The sequence below is a fragment of the Acomys minous genome (assembly GCF_964271855.1).
Source record: "Acomys minous genome assembly, chromosome: 8".
NCBI classification, from domain to species: domain Eukaryota; kingdom Metazoa; phylum Chordata; class Mammalia; order Rodentia; family Muridae; genus Acomys; species Acomys minous.
Genome location: NC_140489.1, coordinates 65,163,677 through 65,182,156, shown reverse-complemented (window position 1 = coordinate 65,182,156; position 18,480 = coordinate 65,163,677). Strand labels below are relative to the sequence as shown.

The 18,480-nt window shown below is 36.1% G+C and overlaps 1 long non-coding RNA gene across 1 annotated transcript in view; it reads left to right on the top strand.

Annotated features, from left to right (window-relative positions):
• LOC311603004 overlaps window positions 1-16,032 on the top strand; it is a 42,660-nt gene extending 26,628 nt beyond the window's left edge. The window contains exon 5 of the long non-coding RNA XR_014780920.1: window positions 15,941-16,032. This is a non-coding gene — a long non-coding RNA (uncharacterized lncRNA). The remainder of the gene's footprint in view (window positions 1-15,940) is intronic.
• The last annotated feature ends 2,448 nt before the right edge of the window (window positions 16,033-18,480 follow it).

Genomic DNA, 18,480 nt, shown 5'->3' with positions numbered 1-18,480 from the left:
AGATCTAGCCAATGGACAGGAGGACATTCTCCAGAGTTGAATGGAGAGCGGGGACTGGCGTTCACACTAACTCTGGTGCTCCATACTTGACCATGTCCCCTGGGTGGGGACGCCTGGTGGAACTCAGAGGAAGGATAGCAGGCTACCAAGAAGAGACTTGATACCCTATGAGCATATACAGGGGAGGAGGTCCCCTCTGTCACAGACATAAGGGAGGGGAGTAAGGGGGAAATGGAAAGGAGAGAGGAATGGGAGGATGCAAGGAATGGGATAACAATTGACATGTAACATGAATAAATTAATAAAATATATTTTAAAAAACAAAAAAATGATTGATTTGAGAAGGCCCAGATTATTATGAGTATGCCACTCCTGGGAAGGTGATCCTGGATTATATAAAAAAGCATATAGGAAAAATATATGAAGAGCAAGCCAATAGGAATAATTCTTTCTTGGCCTCTATTTCAGACTTTCCCTCCACTCCTCTGCCTGTGTTCCACCCTGAATTTCCATCTTGATGAACTGTAAACTATATTAAGAAAGATGTTTTTTCTTCCCCAATTTGATTTTAGTTGTGGCCTTGATCATAGCAATAGAAAGCAAACTACAACATTGTTTAATACAATGTTGTCAATTGTATACATTTCCCTTTAAAATTAAAAGTATTATTTTGTATAGATAAATAAAAATAATTTTGTATATATACTTTGTTTTTGTATACTCACCTGTTGATGGATCTATAGGTATGTTCCACTTCCTACCTATCTTTTTGGTACACTAACTTATAGTTCCTTAGGAGACATACTAAAGAATGCTATACTATATATACATGTTATGTTTATAATTTCTTGAGAAACTTCCACATTGATTTTTATATTGGCTTCATGAGTTTACATTCCTGTCAGTAGTGAATAAAGATTCCTCTCCCTCTGAATTCTCACCAAATTTTACTGTCCCTTGTCTTGATGACAGCCATTCTGACTGAGGTGAGTGAGTTGGATAAATTTAATTTTTTGTGTTTAAGTTTTGTTATATATGTATATGTATGACACACACACATATAGCTTAGTAACTTATAAGACAATAAAATATATATTAGAAATTTACATATAACATATATTCTAAAAATGAATCCTTTATCTAAAGTATAGATGGAAAAATCATTTTTCCTTCTGTATGTAGTCTCTTCACTCTGAGATTCTTTCCTTTGCTGTGCAGAAGCATTTTAATTTTATGTAACCCATATGTATATTCTTGGGACTATTTCCTGTGTTATTGAAGTTCCTTTCAGAAAATTCTTCCTTATGCTTCCATCTTGAAGTATTTTTTTCATGTTTTCTTGTGATGGTTTCAATGTTCTGATTTTAAATTAAGATCTTTGATTCATCATGAGAGATGATGGACAGAGTTTTACTTTTTGGTGTGTAGATATGGAGGTTTCCTAGTAAACTATTAGTAAAAAAGCCTTCTTTTTTAATGTATGTATTTACAACCTTGTCATGAAAAGGAAGTTATAGCTGTGTGGAATTTATTCTGAGTCTTTTATTCTATTCCATAGGTCAACATGTCATGCTTCCTTCATTACCTTGCAGTTTTATTACTATGATTCTAGTGTAATTTGAGACCAGGTATTGTGACAACTTTAGAATTATTATTTCTATTTAAATTATTTTCTATTTTGATTCCTTTGAGATACTTTTGCTTTTATGTATATTTTAGGATTACTTTTTTAAAGGTTTTTAAGTTTTTACATTATAATATAATATTTCTCCCCTTTTTCTCTTTCAAAACTGTCCCAGTAGCCCTGATCATTCTTCTTTAAATTTGTGCCTCCTTCTGCTAATGTTTATTGATGCATGTATAGATACATATTCCTAAGTACAACTTTTTTAACCCATATAATGTCACTTATACGTATATTTTCAGGGCTGAATGTTGGTGTGCTTTTCCATGGGAAAGACTACCTCTCCTTTTCTATTTTTGTGGAGAATTGCGTTAGAATGTCCATGGGTTTGTGATACCCCTGTAGAATGTTTTTGAGAATGCCACTATTCTTTTACAATATTCTGCTTACCCATGAGGAGAGGAGTCTTTCCATCTTCTAGCACTTTCTTTAATTTATTCTTCAGTATCTTAAAGTTTCCATAGAGATATTTTATACTCTTTTTCAGTTTCATTTATATATATTTTGTTCTTGAAGCTATTATGAATGGGATTTTAAAAAATGTTTTTATACTCTGAGAATTTTATACATGTATGTAAGACATTAAGATTGCTCTCATTTAAAAAAAAACTGAAGTGACAGCACATGGTGTCGAGGATGTGGAGAAAGGGGAACACTCCTCCACTGCTGGTGGGAGTAGAAACTTGTACAACCACTTTGGAAGTCAATCTTGCAATGTCTCAGAAAATTTGAAATAGTTCTACCCTCAAAATACAGCTATATCATTCCTGGGGAAATACCCGAAAGATACTCCACCATGCAGGAAGGACATTTGCTTAACTATGTTCATAGAAGCTTTATTTGTAATAGCCACAATCTTGAAACGACCCAGATGTCCCTCAATCAAAGAATGGATAAAGAAAATGTGGTATAATTACACAGTGGAATACTTCTCAGCTATTAAAAACAAGGAAATCTTGAAATTTTCAGGCAAATGGAGGGAACTAGAAACAATCATTCTGAGTGAGGTAACCCACACCCAGAAAGACACGCATGGTATATACTCACTTATAAGCAAATATTAGCCACATAAAACAAGGTCGCCACACTAAAATACAGAGATCTAAGGAAGCTAGATGACAAGGAAGACCCTAGGGAGGATGCTTAATTCTCATTCAGAAGGGCAGATAGAATAGACTGAAGAGAAGGAGCAGGTTGGGAGCCTACCATAGAGGTCCTCTGAAAAACTCTACCCTGTGGGGGATTTGAAGCAGATTCACAGTCAAACTTTGGAGCGGAGCATAGATCCACAAAGAGACCAATGGGGGCCAGGGGCAGGCGCTGGGGTTGGTGGTGGTTGGGGGTGCTGCTGCTCAGACTGATCCACCAATCAAAGACTATGCATGGTGAGGACCTAGACTCCCTTCTCAGATGCAGTCCATAGGCAGCACATACTCTTTGTGGGTCCCATAATGTGGGGATTAGGGGCTACCTCTGACTTGGATTCTGGTGCCCATTTATTTATCATTTACCCTTGGCAGGGCAGCCTTACCAGACCACAGAGGAAAAGGATGCAAGCAACGCAGATGAGACTTGATAGGGTGGGATCAGATGATTGGGGAGGAGGGCTCCCCCTTTCTGCCGACTGGAGGAAGGGGACATGGATGAAGGAGGGATTTTATGCCCAGCAGAAGACATGGGAGGGGACTACAATCAGAATGTATAGTGAAAAACTTAAAAATATATTTTTAAAAAAGATTGCTCTCCTTCTACCCTTTTAGTTTCTGTATACATCTTTCAGTCACTATTCTCCTCTTCTCTACACATCTTTTTCTCATATTCATGATTTTTGTGTTGATGTTATGAGCCACTTGCTTTAATGTTGGTAATCTCTACAACCACAAGTGTGAAACTATCCATTGGAACTTAGTAGTCATCAGTGGCTACACAGTGGAAGGCAGTGACTCCCCTTCTCCCAGAATACTTCAGTAGCCAATAGTGCAGTAGGGAAGGGTAGCATCCCATGTGCTGCACACCCCATCCATGACTGAAAGCTGGAAGAGCCAGTCTTGCCATGTCCAACAGCAGGTAACCACAGCTTCTTTGGATTTCTGGTTACAATAGCTATGTCCTGACTAGAAGCTGGCATTTTACATCCTTTTTCTATATCTCCCGGCTCTTATGTTCTTTCTATGCCCTTCTGTGAGGCATTCTTTTCACCTCAGATTGGGTAGTATAAATGTCTTGTTTAGAAGTGAATTCTCAACCATCACTTATTCTCAGTATCTTGAATAGTCATGTGCCTCTGCATAAATCACCCTGAACTATAAGGAAAGGTTTTTCTGATTTAGGCTGAGAATGGCATTTGATTATAGTTACAAATATAGATTTTTCTCTTCAATTTTATTAATTTAAATTAGATTTTTTATTATTTTATTTTATCTTTTTATTTTTGAGATTAAATATTTTTTAATCTTCAATTTTGTTAACTGTGTCATTTTTATTTTTCTTAGTTTGGCTATGGATTTTAAAACATATTTTTAATTTTTACATATTCATTTTCATTATTACACAGATATAAAATAAACTACATACAGCAAGAAGAACCATGAAACAATCGGGAATTATATTAATGTTACTTTCTTAGTGTTTTGGCTATTTGTATTTGGCAACCTTGAAGAAAACATATTTCCTATCTTGGTCTATCTAAAATTCTGAATGTAAATCAATATCTAGTATATCTCATCTTTATCAATATAGAACATCTATCTAGACCTAAAACCGTCCTAGATGTAACAGAGCGGATATGATTCTATAAACAGATAAGGCAAAATGGGGAAGGTTTTCAAAAACCTCAGAGTTCTACAGAATATGACATTTAAAGATGTTTTTACTGCTTTAAGGATTCTTTGGCTAAAGGTTTTTAAAAGTTTCTTTATATTTTTAAGAGTAAGAAGTCCTAGACTTTTCACAAGCTGGAGTGAGGTCATTGACAGCAGCTCACATCAGTGTTTCCAGTGATACCTCAGCCTCAGATGTTGGGTAATGACTGCATATGTGATTTAGGCTAGGAAGTTTGGATGCTTTATTGTTTGTCTTCCAAAGGATCTTCAAGTTGAAAATTCCATTCCTTTATGGAATTTTTCTACCAGGCAGCAGTAGCAGAGTGTCACCTCATTCTGGAGTTCTGGTTTTCCAGAACACAATGCCCACAGTACTCTGGAGTTTTATGATGTTTATTTCAAATTGAGAAAATGTTTTTATTCTAAGGGCACGGGTAAAACAAAACCAATTGCATCACAGTAAAGTCCCAGGCACCATGGGTAGCAACCTCGTAGAAATTGCATCATGAAGTCCATGGAAACTATATTTATTAATTTATAGATTGTCTTAGTAACCTGTGTTTTCAAAATAATACCACATATTATAAGGACACATTTTGTAGGCCTTAATAGTTAGTACCCAAGTATGACCATCTGAATTAAAAAATCACATGTGAATAGACTTTTGAATGATCTTGTTTCCCAAGATGAAAATTTGAATATGACTCAGATCACCTCCACAGATTCTCTGTATTGATGAGGTCTATGTGAGAAGGGAGTTCTGGTGTATGATTGTGCTTTTTCTTGTAAGACGCTATGATTTCAAATTGGACCTCTGCTATTTTTTAGGCATTTGTTCTTAACATTAAAAAAAACTTACAGTGATGAAACCTATCTCACTGTGCCACTGCAAAGGCTGCATGAGTTACTGAAGATGTGTTAAATATGCTAAAGATTGTGTTAACTGATGTGTGTTAACATAAAGTATTACAATTAAGAATAAAGTTAATAAGATATTTGAAGACTTAGTAATTCAAGAAGCATTGTATTCATAGAAACATACTTACTGTGCTAGACAGACCAGAGGATATTCATAATTGACAAGAACAAATGGCTAAGATGACAGTTATCACTGAGTATAGTCTAGCATTAAATACAAGTTTCTTTTATTTATTTATTTGGCAGAATAAAGGAAATTTGACCAGAAACTGTAGTGGATATAATAAACAACTTTTGTTTTGATCCCAAATATGGGGTGTGAAACATGCTTGTGAGAAAACAAATGATGTTTATCCACAAAAAGAATGTCTGCCTTATGCAGGAGCATGGCTTTTGCCAGCTGTTAAACATCCTGGTGTGGACTATGAGAGGAGATAAATATAAGACCTAAAACAGAGAGTTAGTTTTGGCTTCTGTATAGCTTCACATCGACTGGCTGTTCACTGATCCACTTCAAGATGCTCCTAGAAAGAATTGCTCCAGAGAATGATTCAAGGTTCAGAGTTCTGGCTGCTGTGGTTGTGGTCACTTTTACTGAATCATGGGTTTTGCTGCTCAGTGGGACTGCTAGAATCCTGAGCACAAAGAGTAGAATCAGCCCAAGGAACTGAGTCCGAAAAGGTCTACTTCCATTGTCCCTATTAACCTCATTTCTCTCCTATCTAGGGTGGGTGTGTTGGAAAGGAGGTGCAAGCATTGAAGAACCCCAAAGAAAGTAGGTTTTAAAAGATCAAAGCCTACAAGGATCTGTAAAGTCATGCACATTACCAGCAGCAAAAACTGGAATTTAAGGCCAGAATTAGACACAATTGGCATATGTAAATTGAATTTTAAAAAATAATCAAAACAGTTCTCTAAAAGAATCTTTTTTTTTTTTTTTTTTTTTTTTTTTTTACTATTTATGTGTATTTTCTTTGGGGAAAACAGAATAAGAGACTAAACGTCTATCACTTAAGTAATAATGACTCTGATTATTGTTAATTTGTGTAATCTCTACTTTTCTGTAATAGAAAAGAGGCTTTATATATACAACAAATTGTTGTAAATAGTAGGCAAGTATTTTAGATTCCAATCATACACTTTGTTCATCTCCTGCACACAGTCCTTACTCCTATGGCAGGCAGACAGGCGTTCTTTTGCAGCATTCCTTCCTACTGATATATGGCATTATAATGCAGATTGGCTTTCATTTCTTTCAAACACTCTCAAATCCCACAGGGCAGAACAAAATTCTCAATGGTCATTATTATTCTTGCTTTACAAGCACTACTACTCACACTCCCTATTTAAAATGCCAATAAAAGGACAATACATAAACATCAGAGTGATTAAATGTTTTACATTTTCAGTAATTCACATTCATTTCTCCTTTCTTGAGAATATAATATGGCTGTTGTTTCCTTAGAACCTGGATTGCTATTGTTCCATCATTCACATTTGTGTAGCAATGGCACAAAATTTTGAGCTGTGGGCATGAATATTTGCAATATCTTTATTAAAGCCATGCCCAATGAAGCTTCTCTAACTGAACTATAAATGATTCCTGCTAACCGGGTCATTCTTTGGGCCAATGAGTTTAGCCAGAGTTATCTGAATAACTGCAAATTTGGAATTAGCCACTGGAGCCTGATAGGGTCACCAGTGCCTACTCAGATGAGGATAATGACTCTCTTTTTCCCACAATCCTTCAGTAGGATTTTGCTTTGAAATGATGCTCTAGAAAGTAAATGAACAAATATTTTGAAACATCTGAGGTAGGTTTCTTCTGAAATATACAAGAGATTGCTATAATTCTGATTAGGATTGTAGACCTTATTGTTTTGAGCAATGCAATAATTTGACTGTATAATATGAATAATAAATGAATAATTAGCCATACTATGCTACATGTTCCACACAGAAACCAGCAGAAGAATAAAGCTACAAAAGAAAAAGAACTACTGGCAGTAGAAGCATTACCTTTGTAGCCTTTGCCTGAACTCAGCATACTAGTGTATGAAGACATATGTACCAGTAAAAATATACAGGGTACCAAACAAGAAAATAAGAACAACCACAGGGACACCACAAGCAATTTAAGGAAAATCTACTAATCAGTTCATTCTTTGGGCCAATGAGTTTAGCCAGAATTATCTTAATTAGTTGATAGAAATAAAATAAAAATTTTATGTGAAAAAAATGTTAAACTTGAGCACTGAGGAGAAAAGAGAAAGAGTTAAATTATATAATATGAGATCCAGAGGAAGTTGAAAGTGAATGAGGAGTAAATATGATGATATTTTATATATCCATGTATGAAATTCTCAAGAAATAGAAAAAACACAACAAGAAGAGGTTTTAAGAAAGAAAAAAAAAGAAAAATATGGAAGGAATTCCTACTATCGATAGGAATTTCCTTCTAGATGGCAAAATGAATAAACTATATATTTAGTGAAGATGAAGCTGACAGCATATCAGTAAGAATATCTATGGCTGTGCATCATGCTTAAGCTTTCTGATTCTTCACAAAATACATCATCATCATCATCATCAAAAACAACAGTGATAATAACAGTAAAAATTTCATGCTTCTCAAAATCTTAGCACTATGTTTATATGGGAATAGGAAACTTCAACCTCAGATTTAAATAGAATATCAAAGGGCCTTAAGTAGCTTAAAAATAATCCTAGAAAGGAGTTAAAATTCTTGAAAGACCTGATCTTGTTTTAAGGCTACAGCAATCAAAACAATATTGCACTGGATCTGGAGAGATAGGTCAGAGTTTAAGAACACTACCTGGTCCAGAGAAGCAGGGTTTGATTCCCAGCAGCCATATAGTGGCTACCAACCATCTACAAGTACATTTTCTGGGCATCCAACACCCTTTTCCAAACTCTCTAGACATTGAGTATGTACATGGCATACATATATGCATGAAGACAAAACATGATTATACATAAAATAAGAATAAATATTTTTAAAGTGTAGTACTGTCATGAAGACACAAAGAATAATTGAGTGGTCAAGAAAGTCCAGAACTAAACCTCTGTAGCTCACTTCATAGTATAAGAAAAATAAAGCACACATTTCTAGTACAACTGACCAAGATTTGGCTATCATATTATATATAAGAGTATAACTCATTACATGATAAGAAAAATAGTAAAAGTAATGTCATAATAACAAATAATGATAAGAACATGCTAAAATTGTGTAATTATTCTTGCCCACACAGTCAGGATTATGTTTGGAGTATTTAAAACATTGAGTTACAATTACATTGATGGAGGAACATCATTTTGATTTTTTTTTAATGATGAAAATAAAATCTTCTGAATTTACAAACCATCCTAATTAAACAGGCCATAAAATGCCAGCCAGCCCTTTATCTATAAATATCAAATGTTATAATATGCATGGACATGAAAAGCCCCTAGAAATAGAAGTACTAGAAGGTATCAGCTGCATTGTCATCCTGATCACATCAGACTTGTAGTGACTTGTGTCTCTGCAGTAGAGTGTGAGACTAAGTTGCTGAGAGCATCATTATGTTCAGTTTATCAGCAGACAGAGGCCTATCAACTGTCCATCCTCCCAGAGAAAGATAGGCGGATCTTGTTCTTACCCTCTCTCCATCATATGTTGCTGTGAATAAAATGCTTTTCTCCTTACAAAGGCATTCTGAATCTAATGGTATTAAGAAGTAGACTCAGAAGGTGATTTGGTTCTGTACCACTGAACAGAACTGGAGTGGTCATTACAGAACACATTTACTTCTTGCTCATTTTTTTTGTCCTTCTACATCATGCAATGGAATAACACAGCAAGGTATCCCTTTTGGATAGGGTGCTTCCATCTAGACCATCTCAACATCCAGAATTGAGAGTTTTTTCTCAAGGAGTTAATTTTTGCTTGTTAATTTTTCCAACATTACATAATAACAATAATAGCAAGTTATGCCAGGTAAATAGTTAGTTGCTGCCTATATAAATGGAGACCATATCAATGAAAAAATGATTGTTTTAAAATTTGGGTTCATTGTAACCTTTTCACCCATACTCTGTTTGTGCTGATCATCTTCTCTTTTCTCTTCTTCACACACCCTTCTTCGTTTCCATCTGATAGCCTCCTTTTGCTTTCATATCACTTATGCTCTATTATCCCCAATTAATGAAAATGACTTTGACTGTCTTCTATTTTTATACCCAATATTAGCACTCTAATGTATAATAAAAACATTAAAATCTCCATAATCGAGAACTTGCAGCATGTGTTTTTACAAGTCTGGTTGTCTCACTTCATATTAAAATTTCCAGATCCAACCATTTTTCTGACATTTTGGAAAATGTATTCTTCTAGGTGGATGAATAAGATTCATTGTGAAAATCTACCATACTTTCATTATTTATACCCATCTGTTGATGGGCATCTAGGCTGATTCCTCCTCCCAGCCATTGTGTATAGAGCAGCAGTAAAACATGGATGCACATGAATCCACATTGTAGGATATAAAGTCATTCTGCATGCTTCTAATAGTGGTTTATCTGGGCCATGTGATCGTTCTATTTTTAGTCATTTTAACAAAGCTTCACATGCTGGGCACAGTGGTGCACATCTGTAATCTCTGCACTCAGGGAGGCAATGCCAAGTGGATCTCTGTCACTTTGAAGCCAGCCTGGTCTACAAATCCAGTCCAGGACACCCAAGGCTACACAGAGAAACCCTGTGTCAAAAAACCAAAAACCAACCAAAGAAAAGAAACCTTCATACTGGTTCCCATAGTGGCTATATTAGCCTGTGTATGTGTATGTGTTATGTGTATGTGTGTATGTATATGTGTATGTGTATGTACATTACTAGCACACATTCCCACAAGCATTTAGATAGTGGCTCCTTCTCCCCAATATATTTGTCAGTATTTGTTGTCATTGTTTCTTTGATGACATCTGTTGTGACTGGGGTAAGATAGAATCTCATTTCTGGAGATATTGAGCAGTTAAAAATAAGTACTCGGTATTTACATGTCTTCTTTTAAGAAATTCTGTTTGTCAGCACAGCCATAGATTGATAGGGGGTTTGTTTTTCCTTTTAATTCTTTATATAGTCCAGATATTAATCCTGTACAAAGTATAGCTGCCAAAGATAACCTTCAATTTTGTAGGATATCTGTTTACTCCTCTCTTTGTTTTCTTTGTTGTACAGGTTTCTGATTTCAGGTAACTCATTTGTCAACTTTGATTGCTATTTTTCTTACCCATGTACATATATTTAAGTGTTTCCCACGAGTAGTTTCAGATTTTAAATTAAGATCTTTGACTCATTTTGAATTGATTTTTGTGCAAGGTGACATATATGACTCTAGCTATTACTGGTAGATATATAATTATTTATTGAGGATGCTGTTTCATTCTTTTACCCACAGATAGGAATTGGTATAAAATCCCATTAGAAGCTTCTCTATGAATAAAATGCAGACCATTTCAGAAGTCTACAACTGATTAAACTGCAGATAACAACTGATTATTAGGAGCCTAGCCTCAGTTGATGCATCTGTAACAAACCCCAAAAACCTAAGGTGAAGGGAAAATCTCAGAAAAGTGTAGTGGTACAAAAAACTCTAAGAGCAAGAGGACCAGGGCATCTGCTGTGATATAGTGCTTTTTACAGATGACAGGGAAGCTGAACCCATGAATCTCAAAACCATGGCTGCCTAAACAAGACTTCAAGAGGACAATCTCAGTTGACACGCTTACATGGGTAAGGGAAATCTTACAAGGCCCAACAGCCAAATAATGAGTTACTTGGCAATGAATGGTTGTGGAGAAAAGGTGAATAAGTCTTCTCCAGCGTCAGATTTTGTGATAGGTTATTTAATTTCAAATAATTAGTCAAAGAAAACACACATACAAGCAACAATAAAAGTACTCTGCAGGATATCTATCTATATTTCTATCTATCTATCTACCTATCATATCTCTCTCTCTCTCTCTCTCTCTCTCTCTCTCTCTCTGTCTCTCTCTCTCTCTCTCTCTCTCTCTCTCTCTCTCTCATCTATCTATCTTTCTATCTATCATCTATCTACCTACCTACCATCATCATTATCATCTATCTAATTAAAGAAGTTACGAGTTTGAAAGAGTTACCGGATACATGGAACGAGGTTGGGAAGTGGATATTATGTAAGTTCAGTACTCATGCAGTAGTTTTTTGGATTTTTTTTGTTATTGTTTCTTTTTTTTTGTTTTTAATCATGTGACAGCTTTGGAGAAATCTGTAATCATGTTTGGGAGTCCATTTAGAAGAACCTAATAAACTTTGAATATCAAATATTTTCTTTCTAGAGCGATAATATTTGCACTTTAAAATAGTTACATCTATTATAAAAATAAATGTGCTGTACTTCAGGCTGAGTTGCAGAATTATAAAAATGGTTTACAGTTTACAAATAAGAATTTGAGTGTAGTATTCTTCAAAGGGGTAAAGATGTAATTCATACAAACTCGCACATAAGAAACTAACAATATTTGGAACAGAAAGATAAATGAAGAGTAATTCAAATCTGCAGTATAAGTACCACATTACCATTAAGAAACTATGGCTAATCAAGGAAATTTTTTGATGCTTTTCCCCCTCCAAATCTTAACATTGAAAGGAAAAACAGTCTATTACTAAGAACAAAAAGATTCAGACATGCTGGCCCACAGTTATTATCCAAGCACTCAGGAAGATAAGCCAGGTGGATTCATATTTGATGCCAGCTTGAGCTACCAGAGAGTCCTATGAAAGGCTCAGATATATGTGAAATCTATGTGTCAAAATATATTGTAAAGAAAATAATAAGATATAATAATTGCTGGATTAAAGATTGCAAACCTTTACTCAATGTTTAATCATTGAAGATGAGCATCAGCTTTCTTTTAAAAATAGTTATTTTTACTTATGTGTGTTCATGTGTATATATTATATGTTTGTGGGTGCTTTTGAGGGCCAGAAGATGATATCAGATTTCTTGGAGCTAGAGTTGTGAGTTCCCTCACTTGAGTACTGGGAACCAAACTCTAGTCCTTTGGAAGAACAAGTACTCTTAATTACTGAGCTATCTCTTCAGTCCCCAAGCATTAGTTTCTTAAAGAGTAGACAATAATTATTTACCTAAGAGGGTTTCAGAGTATCAAAATAACACAAGTAGATGAAATATTTTTAATTGTATGATTTATCAGTGTAAGAAATGAATTGTATTCTGTTTGTATATTTCTAAAGTTAATATTAGCCACATATTTCTCCTGTGCAATATTGAAGACAAGCTTATTGTAATATTTGTCAGAGTTTAGTATAAACAATAAATGAGAAATAATTGAAAAATTATAGGGGAGGGGAATAAGGGGAAGATGGGAGGGAGGGAAGAATGGGAGGATACAAGGGATGGAATAACCATTGAGATGTAACAAGAATAAATTAATAAAAAAAATTAAAAAAAAAGAAAGATGGCATATGGTTCTGAGGTCAGGTGGCATTGAAGTGCATTCACATTCCACTACAACCACAGTAAAATTTAGCCACTGTGCGTTCAGAAGAGTTCTCAGAACAATTATGTTTAAGGAAGAGCAATACACCCTACTGCACTTCCTATATCCTAGGACTAACTTCAGTACCAAAGTAACTATGGTATAACTAAGAATAGAGCAAAACATGTTAACAACAAATTGTCCAGGAGAGTTTTAAGAGAACATTATAGGATAAAATGAATATTCTTTAACATAAAGTATCAACATCCAGTATCCTCATAATTATTTTAAGACAATTCAACATATAATCTTATTCACTTTATGACCTGTAGACAAAGAAAAAAAAGAAATAAAGAAGCACTCATTATCAAGACAATAAAAAAATTATAAAATTATTAAATGGAAAACAAATTGAAAGCTGATTATTGATTTTTGTTTACAATAATTGAGGGAAAATATTAGTTGACAGAGAAATAAGTTATCTTATTTTATATGCTTATTCTTTATGCATCTTATTTATTTCTCTCACACTCAATCTAACATTTTGCTTGATGCAAAATTCCTGATTATTAAGTTTATTCAGTGTGCCATAGCTTTTATCCCAAAGTATAGCTGTATTAAGCTAATAAGGATGCTATGGGATCTGCACTGCTCATTAATCAACTCATGTGGGGTTCATTTTGTAATTATCTATCATAAGGGAGTGAGGTGTTTCCTGCTTGGGAGTCAATTTGGCTTTCAAGTTGAAAAAAAAAAACAGAATTTCATCTCAGCAGTTTCCACACCTTGGAGATGAAAGTAAACATGACATGATGGCATGCTCTTTAGTCTTAGTATATGTTATCAACAGGATTTTACTTATGTCTAATAACACAAACTGTTGACCTGGGTAGTCAGTTACTAATGTGAATTTTGATGATTAAAGCTAGAAGTGTTAAAAGAAATAACTAAAATTCATAATAGGAAAGGGGTAAATATGAACTTTCCATGTGAGTAATTTAAAAAAAGACAAAATTTAGTAGATATAAATTGCCACAACTCTGTATTCTTCAGTTGTGATTATTTGGACACTAAGCTTTCCTAAAGTACAATGGATTAGAATGACAGAAAATAGGATAGAGGCTTCTTTTAAGTGAACTAACTCATTTTTTATAATATATATTTTATAATAGAATAGAAATTTTTACCTTAGAAATATATGCCATTGAAAAAAGAAAATCATTCCATACCCACTTCCGTCCACTGCCAAGAAAGGACAAATAAACCTTCCTTTGGTTCCTCGGCCGTAAAAACAGTTCTAGGTAGAAGGATACAGTTGTTAACTAGTCTATGGCAGAAATGAGCAAACTTTGTATGCAAAAGGCCAGACAGAAAACATATTGGCTACATAACACAACAACAACAAAACCAATAATGAATCTATGACCAACTTTTTCTACCTAAGAAATTTTTACCCTGGTGCAGAAGACTCATTCAGAGATAAGCTCAGAACTTCCTATTTTGGCAATTGGTGAAATTTGGACCAGTTAGAGATTCAGTCTAACAAGATAAAATGTAGGACAATGGAGAAACCTAACATTAATATTAAGTTCTGACCTCCATGCATACATGCATAAACACACACACACACACACACACACACATGCCCACACTCACTCAAACACATATATCTACTGCGTAAATATGCACAGAATTATACAGATATAAACAAATGAGTATAGTATGAAGTATTTTATTTTAACTTATTTTGTGCACCTGATTGGTTACATATATGAAATAAACAACTACCTTTAAAAACAATGCTGGAATGTAGTAATGCTATGAATTGTTTATTCTCCTTTTCTAAAAGAAATGTTTACTTACTGAATCCCATTATGTAGAGAGATAAAAGAATTGATTACTATCCAAATATTCTCATTGAATAGTTTTTGAACTTTAATACTTCATTTGTGGAATAATCCTTTAATTCAAATACACTAAACAGTGAGCTAGCTGGACAATGTAAATTACGTTGATGTTGTTGCAGCTACATTTAAAATAGTAAAAGCTACCTGTACAGTGTTTATTTTTATTTCCAAGTTAGAACTCTTTGGTAACAAACAACCACAAAAGAACTCAGGTATATTTCAGTTTTAGTGTAATGTAAAAGTATATAATGTAAGAATTAAGCATATAGGATTTGGACATCCATAGTTCACAACATATACACAACTGTGCCTTTTTATATGAAAGATGCTGTTGCACATTTATCAGGCGTCATGTTCACAAACTGCATAGGAATTTACTATACACATGATAAGACATAGTAAATACTTGATGAAAAGAATAAGCATATTATAAAAAATGAAATCAATAAAAATGATAGTACTCAAGAACAAAAATTTCAACAAATTAAAATATAAATTAATTCAAAATTTATCATTCACTCAGCTAGCCATATTTAGATATGTAGTGGGTTATCTATAGAATCAGTGGATATAATATCAGAGAGTGGGTGCTGTAATTCTTTATTTGAAGTTGATTAAAAGATAGAATTCTGTGAATGATGGCAGAATACGAGTTTCCCCAGGGTGAAGAGGTGAAGGAGCGAGTTAAAATAAAGATAAAATAAAAAAGGCATTATTGCAAAGAGAATCTAAATAAGAACTTAGGAAATCTATGAAATAAGTGGTAGACTACCAAAGAAAATATACAGATTGTCCCAGCAGCAAAGCAATAAAAAGGTAACATTCCACAGCCCAGCTGGGGCAGCAGCCACTGGCTGCTAGATCCATGGGCTCCATGGGCCCAGTGCATGTATGACACAAGGGACAGCCCTTTTGGGGATCCAGCACACAGGCATGTTGGTAAGAACGACTAGAGACCCACTCTGGGAGCACAAGAGTACTCAAGAGTCCCAGATATGAGGTACAGGAGTATAAAACCGAGAGGACCCTAATACTCTGTTTTCCTCCTTCCACATTGTCCATAGCAGAGTGCTATCAGCCAAGGCTTCCTTGTGATGGCACAGAATGCACGAAGAATGCAACGCCTGCAGAAGCAGACCTTGACTTGAAGAATGCCTACCCATTCCATGCTGACATCTAGAGAAGGGAGAAAGGCCCACAAATATGGAAAACTGAACTACATATCACATCAGTCCTGCTGGTGACCTGTGGAAAAACTACAGGCAAAACAACAGAAGGACAATGTGGACTCCAGCAACAAACCTCAAGACACACGGACTGTGGAATAGCAGAAGTAAAGAACCCTGAATCTAGACTTCCTTAGTGTTTTATCTCATGTTGTCGGGAAGAAGCTACACAGAGAATAAAACCTTGTGACAATCCAGCCTCTGGCCCACAGTTCTGCCCACTTTCCTGAGGAGATCTCGCAGGCCCCAGGATCACCCAGCCTCTGGCTCACCTTCCTGAGACCTGCTGGACCAGATCTCAGGATCATCGAGTTCAGACTCCCTAATCCCAGTCCCTTGCCAGCAGATCCCACTGGGACACAGGCAGCAGGGGAGAGCCACTGGTTATTCCCTGAGTTCTAGCCTTGGGCCCACAGATCTACTCAACTTTCTAAGGAGGCCTACTGAGACCCCAGGGACATCAGATTGCAGCCTCTGGCCCACGGCCCAACCTGACTTACCGAGGAAGGTTGTCAAATGCCAGGAACATCTCGCCTCCTGATCAGAGCTCTATGTGCCTTCCTGCAGGTATCAGAAACACCCAGCCACACCAGAGGCAACCATATGACTAAAGGCAAGGTTGTGGAGAAAGAGGGACACTTCTCCACTCCTAATGGGACTGAAAACTTGTACAAATGACTCTGGATATCAATCTGGTGGCTTCTCAGAAAATTTGGAATATTTCTACCTCAAGACCCAGCTATACCATTCCTGGTCATATACCAGAAAAGTGCTCCACCATACAGCAAGGGAATTTTTTACTCAACTATACTCATAGGAGGCTTATTCGTAATAGCCAGAATCTGGAAACAACCTAGATGTCCCTCAATCAATGAATAGATAAAAATGTGGTATATTTACAGAATGGAATATTATTAAGCTTTCTTTTAAAGAACATCTTGAAATTTACAGGAAAATGGACAGAACTTGAAAATATCCTGAGTGGTTATTAGCCATGGATTACAGGATATCCATGCTACCATCCACAGACCCAAAGAAGCAAAGTTACATGAAAAGCCCAAGGGAAGATGCTTGAATCTCACTCAGAAGGGCAAATTAAGTAGGCATTGGAGGTGGAGGGAGGGAGGGAACTGGGTAAGAGAAGGGATGGGGACAGGATGATGGGTGGGAATTAGGAGTAAAGAGAGCAAGGGAGAAAGGTCCAGGGAGAGAATTGAAATCTGAGGTGAGGGTCATCTCTGGGTCTTGCCAGATACCTAGGATAGGGGACACCCCAGAAAGTCTATGAGGTCACCCTAGCTGAGACTCCTAGCAGTGGGAGATATGGAGTGACCACTTCCACAGTGGAAGGACAAGGACACCAACCCACCTACAAAACCTTTGATCCAAAATTTGTCCTGCCTACAAGATGTGCAGTGACAAAGACAGAGCAAAGACTGAGGGAATGGCCAACCAAAGTCTGGACCTACTTGAGACTATTATTTTTACTTTCCTATGATTTTAGACAGGAGCCTAGCGTAACTCCTCTGAGTGGCTTCACCAAGCATCTGATGAAAACAGATGCAGAGACCCACAGTCAAAACGTTACACAGAACTTGGGGAGTCCTATGGAAGAGTTGAGGGAATAACTGAGGGAGACAGAGGGGTCAAGAACTCCATAAGAAGACCTACAGAGTCAACTAACATGGATCCATGGGGACTCACAGAGCCTGAACGACCAATCAAAGCACATGCATGGACTGGTCCTAGGCTTCCTGCACATATTTGGCAGATGTGCTGCTTGGTTTTCATGTGGATTCCCCAATAACTGGAGTGGGGCCCTCTCTAACTCTGATGCCACCCTTTGGATCCTGTTCCCCTAACAGGGCTGCCTTGATTGACTTCAGGGGAGACAATGAGCCTAGTCTTATAGCAACTTAATGTGCCAGGGTAGGTTGGTACCCATGAGGGACCTCCCCCCTTATTGGAGGAGAATAGAGGGGGAATGGGGCAATGGGTGAAATGGAGTAGGAGAAGAGGAGGGTGCTGCAATCAGGAGGTAAGGTGAATAAATAAATAAATTTAAAAAACAGCTTGTGACAAAACCCAGGGCAGTGTCCTAACAGATGGAACTGAGATACACATGTAGGTGGGGGTTTTTCCCAGTCAAAAACTGTGAGGGCATTTTGACAGGTTTATGCTCAGTATCTATGACACCAACTTTTGGGTGTTCTTTCCAGAACTTTTGAAGCTGGGAGGCTAAAGTCTCCAATTTTTATGCCTTGTATAGAAGGCATGAGTGTGGTTTAGGCTGGAATGGGTAGTTGTTGTAATATGATTTAATCGAAGTTGTATGAATCTGGAAGCCATGAGTTCATCATTTCTGTTGACCAACACAA